The following is a 6,000-nucleotide window of genomic DNA, read 5'->3' on the forward strand; positions in this document are numbered from 1 at the left end:
TGAGGAAAGAGAGAGCTCAAAATGAACTAATACAAAACCAAGGCGGAGTTTGAAAATGCCATCTCAACCCTGAGGGAGACTTAGAGAAGAAAGCAAATCCTTTCCAAACTTTGAAAAAAATAACTCGGTTGCTCTGGAGGATCCTTGCATGCTCGCCCATATGGCCATTAGAGTGTGCATTGTGTCAGTCCAAATATTGGCTATAGCTTGGGAAGGGTGAACCTGCATATCCTCCATCGCCTCTGTACACCTGGCTCTCCAAATATGCCAAGCTGCAATGCTAGCCAAAATCTCCTAAGACGTGTCTACTAAGGCATGAGCAGCTCTAAAAGGAGTGAAGGGAACATCTTGGAGGAAACAAGACTGCACTGAGTGGTGCTGTACAATGAGAGTTGGATCATGTCCCTCGAAAAACACTTGAGAGTCAGTAAGAGATAACCAAGCCATTGAACCCCGGATCGTATAGAAAGGTGTTGTATGAAAGATGCTGAAAATCCTAGCAACACCTTTTCAGATCGTCCTGGCCTGTCTGCACTCCCAAAGGCAATGCCATACACCATGTGACAACAAGGACAAGTAGGGTCAACCCTGAACTTAGATCTCCACAGGTTCACTGCAATCCCTCCATGAATAGAAAGCCAAAAGAAAAAAGTGATCTTTCTATTCTTGAGGGATTTCCAAAGCCTACGTTAGAAGTTTTTCGCACAACTGCGAAAATCTGAAAACTATCCCAATGGGGTGCTCTGGAGGGCCTCCGACCTCTATTGCTGAGCTGAAACCTCCAAGCATTTCTAACTGTGCAGCAAAAGAAGGGGAAGCTCTTCTCTCGGTATCCCTCATCAATCCATTCCCACTCACTTGGGTCCCACTGCAAGAACCTAATAGGGGAACCACCATACATCCAAATTCTCCAAGACCCCAGTGTAAGGAGAATAGGATCGGGGTCAAGATACCACTATGAGTCCCTGCCTCACTCCATGAAACCTGCAATCCTGACAGGCTAAAATGCAACCTCCAAAAGAATATCATCAGAAGACCTGACTAAACATCAAAGACAAGGGTATCCTCATGTGCATCTTGCAACAATTTGTAATGGATTGCCAGTCCTTGAAAACTCTCCCCACCAAGTGGACTCTGTGATCAGCATGTCATCTATGTCAATCCACTTTGGTGGAATGGCTGCATGTATCTGTTATATCCTGCGTGCACTCCCTTTGAGGTGGCCAACTGCTAAAAGTCTTTGATCCTCTGGAAGTCTCATAAAGGCCTGCCAAGCGCCTACTGTAGAAGCAGGTCCCCTCTCCCATCTACACCACTGTGTACAAGTGGTTTGCCATGGTCATCCAAAATCGAGTCATTCCACATGGCTGCCTGCCTGCCTGTGAATTTCTTCACGAGAGGTGGGTAGAACTCTGTGAAGTGTGTTTCTGAAGCAGTCCCAAGCTTTCAGAATAGCAGACATGAGAGGGGAAGGAGGAGATTTGAGATGGGTTGAAGTAAAGATTCATCTGTTGTTGTCCAACCAATCTCCCCCATGAGAAGGGGTACAAGACTGGATGCTGTGTGAGAAAAAATCTTTCTAGGGCTCTCGTCCAAGCATCAATCCACGTACCACGAACTTGCAGAGCAAGGCCATACACTGCAAGTTCGCATCAATAATATTGAGACGACCTTCTCCTATGGGGAGAATGAGGGTCTTCCAATCCACCCTAGCTACAACATCTAAGGTGCCATCTAAACTGCTCCATAGGAAGTTCCTGATAGGTCTCATGAGTTGAGCGATACAACCTCTAGATCTGCACCAACATGAGCAAATGAACGAAGCAGTGGCCAATAATACGTTGTTCACAACCACAACTCTGGATGCAAGGTCAACTCCAAAAGATGAGTTTCCTCCTGATACTCTTCAACACGGGAGCGAACTATTGTGCCGGAGAGATGCCCACCCCAACCTGGCATCCCAAATACATAACGGAGACTCCGCTCTGAATCCAAGTGAACCCTATGTCATTTCCCCAGACTGGAGTGTCCTCATCACTGATCCAAAAACCATTGGATTTGTTCCAATTAATGTGTGCACCTACCGCAATGCAAAACATATCCAATGCCGTCCTGAATGAAGTTAGTGTCTATGGAGTGGCATCCAAAAAAAGAGCCGTATCATCTGCCAACTCACTGTCTAAGAGCTCATCCTCCTGCCTTAGAGGAAGCCTGAGCCCTACAATCCCAGCTTGAGCTCTAATGTAATAGCTCATAGCCTCAGCCACAAAAAGGAATAAAAAGGGGACTAAGGGGCATCCCTGATGGACTGATCTGGTATCAAACCTGTCCCCCCAACTCCACCAATAAGGACCTGGCTATGGCATGATCTATAGAGGGTTGACACCCCTCTGATCCATGCATCTGAGAAACCAAAGCGAGTAAGTGGGCCCTCTAGAAAGCCCAGTCTACCCTGTCATAAGCTTTCTCAAAGTCCAAGAGTAGAATGGCCAGCCTGTGGCCATTATGCATGGCCCAATCCGAAACCTCCCAAAATGAGGAGATGTTACCAAAGATGCTCCTGCCATGCACAAAACCCGTCTGCGTATCATGGATAAGATCTGGGAGAAAGGGCAGGAGGCGAAGGCTGATAGCTTTAGCTAGGACTTTATACAAGGTACCCAGCAAGGTAATCGGTCTCCACAAAGACTAAATCCTGCAACCCCCTTTCAGAATCAAATGAATGAGGCCCTCCATAAGTAAGTCTGGCATCTCACCTGAGCCATACACCCTGCAGGGCTGAGGTAATGTGATTCCCAATCTCATCCCAAAAATTAATAAAAAATAAGGGGGTAAGTCCATCTGAACCAGGACACTTGCCCTTATGAAGGGAAGAGAGAGCAGTCCTGAACTCTACGTTGGTCAAGGGTGCATCAAGTGAGACTATCATACCCCTGTCACCAACCCAGGTAAGTGTCACCAAATAACCACTCTAACATCATTTGTGGCCTGAGTGTCCGAATCCATTGTAAGAAGGGAGGCATAGAAATCCGTGGTGACCTGCAAGACGGCATCTGGATGTGTCTGAAGAACTCTACTTGAATCAACAAGCTGTAAGACGCTCTCCCTACTATGTCTGGGGCCAAGAGTAGAGAAGAACTGGTTGTTGACCCTACCTCCCGTCTGAGTCCAAAATGACTCTCTGGCATGAAAGGCATACTCTGCTCTCTGATCTAAAAGTGACTGCTGCTGAGCCCTTGCTGTCTGCAGCAAGGCACTTCTAAATCCAAGCATCTGGAGGCGTCTTTTGCTCTTCCCTCTGGAGGGCAGCCAACTGCTGGCGGATACCTATCTCTCACCTAAGGATCTCAACCCTCCTGATACGAGCAACTAAAAGATAAAAGTTGCTAATATCAGAGAGGGCTACCACTAAGTTTGAAGGAGAAAGCTCCCATCCTGCAAATGAGATACCCAGGTCCTCAACACTGTCTCTGTAAGGCCGTCCTCTGCACAAAAGGAATCTGGAATCCTAACACTCACAAAGCGGCCCCTCACATGAGGATCTGAGACCATCAGAACCACTGGAAAATGATCCGAAGTGGACACCCCAGCTGCAATGCTAATGGTACCACCTCTGTCAAGAGCCCAATCATCCACATAGAATCTTTCAATCTAGATATGTATAGGCATCTGCAATCTCCTGTTCGACTAAGAAAACAGGATAGAATGTGGCCATGTGTGAAAAGCATCATCGTGCCAAGCATCCCTGCCGCTGTACTGAAAAAGGAAGGCATCCCACACTGCTCTCTCTAGGGAGTGAATGCCACCTTCCCTACCACCTATTTTGTTTGAGGGTATTTCAACCATGTTGGAATCGCCCCCTATAATCCAAGCATCTGCAATATGTGACCAAGAGAGCAGTTTCTTCCAAAAAAGAACACAATCCCCTCTAGAATTGTGTGCATAAAGTTTAAAAGACCAACCTTATGCCCACCAATCAAAAGTATAATCCACTGGGCTCTGGAAGGGACTATGATCCCGTGTCCAATCACTAAGGGGAGTATAGAAGAAGAAACAGAGATGCAAGTACTTCTCCTGGTGCCCAAGGCAGGTGACCAAAAAGTATGGCCTGAAAGAAGCTTACCTGACTTGGCACAATCCCTGACATCCAATTTGTGTTCTTGAATCATTAGAATGTCCATGGGACCCTAGCAACACCTGGATGAAGTTGGTTATAAATCAGCTACCTGTGGCGGCGGTGAGGTACACCCCCAAGGCCCTGAAAGTTCCAATTGACAATCCTCATCTGCGAGAGGAGAAGGCCGGATGGAAGTAGCAGAGAAAACCCTCTCCTGTGAAAAGCTCCTCCTATCAAGAGGAGGGAAGTCAACTAAGGATAGCACACCCACACTTGCTAAGGGGGAAACTATGTCCACGGGTGTTTGAAAAATTTGCTCCCTGAGCATAGATGGTACAAATACCTCCTCTGCCTCAAACTCAGCCATGTCTGCCAGAACTGAAAATGAATTCATGCGAAGTACCTCTGGTGCAGGAGTGCGAAGGAGCCCTACCGAAGGCCTTATCTCTGTCAAATGTAGATAGACGTGTAGGAGAGGGAGGGGGGCGTTACAAGAACTTGGCATGCTGCATGACCTCATCCTGAATTTGCATGACCTTAGCCATGACTCTGGCAGTATTCTCAAGTAAGGAACGGGTCTCTGTCGAAAGGATCTCCCTAGGCGAGCGCTCCTACACATGAACACATGAAGGGGCAGGAGCAGTCTCATCTGCACATGGAACCAGTACAGGAATGTGTCATGCCTGAAGAGATGGGTCCACAACCCCATTACTGGTAGCCTGAGGTGGAACTTGCTCCCCAACTTTGACAAGCACCCAAACAAGACGTGCTGACTGTCCTGTCCGCGCTGTAGAAGTACTAGGATGAGAGGCTGTCAGTCCTAGCTGTGAAGTCAAAGGTCTAGCAGCACGTGAAGCAGTAGGAGCTACTCGTGAGGAAGGTCCATGTCGGGTGAAGCTATAAGGTGCACCTGTGGATCTTTTAGGTCTTTTCTTTTTCCTTGGGCAATCTCTGGCAAAGTGCCCAAGGGTCCTGCAAATCCTACACTAATCTTGTCTCCCTGCAATCTCGACTCTCTGTCTAAAGAAGGAGCCATCTAGACACTGAAGCATAATGTGGTCATCCGAGGCATTAGGGTCAAAGACAATGACCCTAACACGCAGTACCCCATCAGATCTGATTGCCTCTACTACTGAAGAAAGCATCTTAAGGAGTGGGGGGATCTCAGTAACCACCACTCCAAAGGTGACTCCAATGGAATGTAGAAGTTGATGGTACACCTGAGGAAGGCTTGGAAATCTGATGAAGAGTGACGTCGTTTGGCTATCCTCCTCGACACGATCAAACCCCAATGAAAAAGGTGTTGGAGGTGGTGGCCTTCACCCCTCAATTGAGCATGGTTGCTTGGACTATGGTGTATTTGTAAGGGGGTCCGCAGCTATTTGACACGTGGAATCTAATGGGAGTAATCCCATAATCATAAATGTGTATTGGGGGGCCTTGGATATAAAGGCCTCATTTGCCCACTCTCTATCATCCCTCCCGGGACTTTTTGGGAGGAGAGAGGGGCATTGCATTACTAGGGGGTGGGGCTTGGGACCCCCCGTACCCGTTGCACAGGTGGCGCCTTATGCGCCAACATGGTATCAGAGCAGGGAACTCTATGGACCTGTGCACACGTGGGCTATTGACGTGTGGTGGCTCTATAGCTCTATGTATTGTGTGGCAGCGGATTGTCGCGATCCATGCGATGGCTCAAAAAGTGCGACATTATGACAATAGAGGCGACGGCGGCTCTCATAACTCCTTGATGCATGTTCATTCGTGCCTCCTGTGGGCTTTCGTGTATGCTGATCTTTGGTGGCTACATGGACTTTGATTTGTCCCATGTGCCTTGTTTGGTTGGCCCCTCCTTGCTTTGGTTGGGGGTCGCCTTTGGTTTG

Source organism: Dipteris shenzhenensis, chromosome 3, assembly GCF_047967505.1.
Source record: "Dipteris shenzhenensis isolate YYH24624 ecotype China chromosome 3, Dip_SZ_1.0, whole genome shotgun sequence".
Classification (NCBI taxonomy): Eukaryota; Viridiplantae; Streptophyta; class Polypodiopsida; order Gleicheniales; family Dipteridaceae; genus Dipteris; species Dipteris shenzhenensis.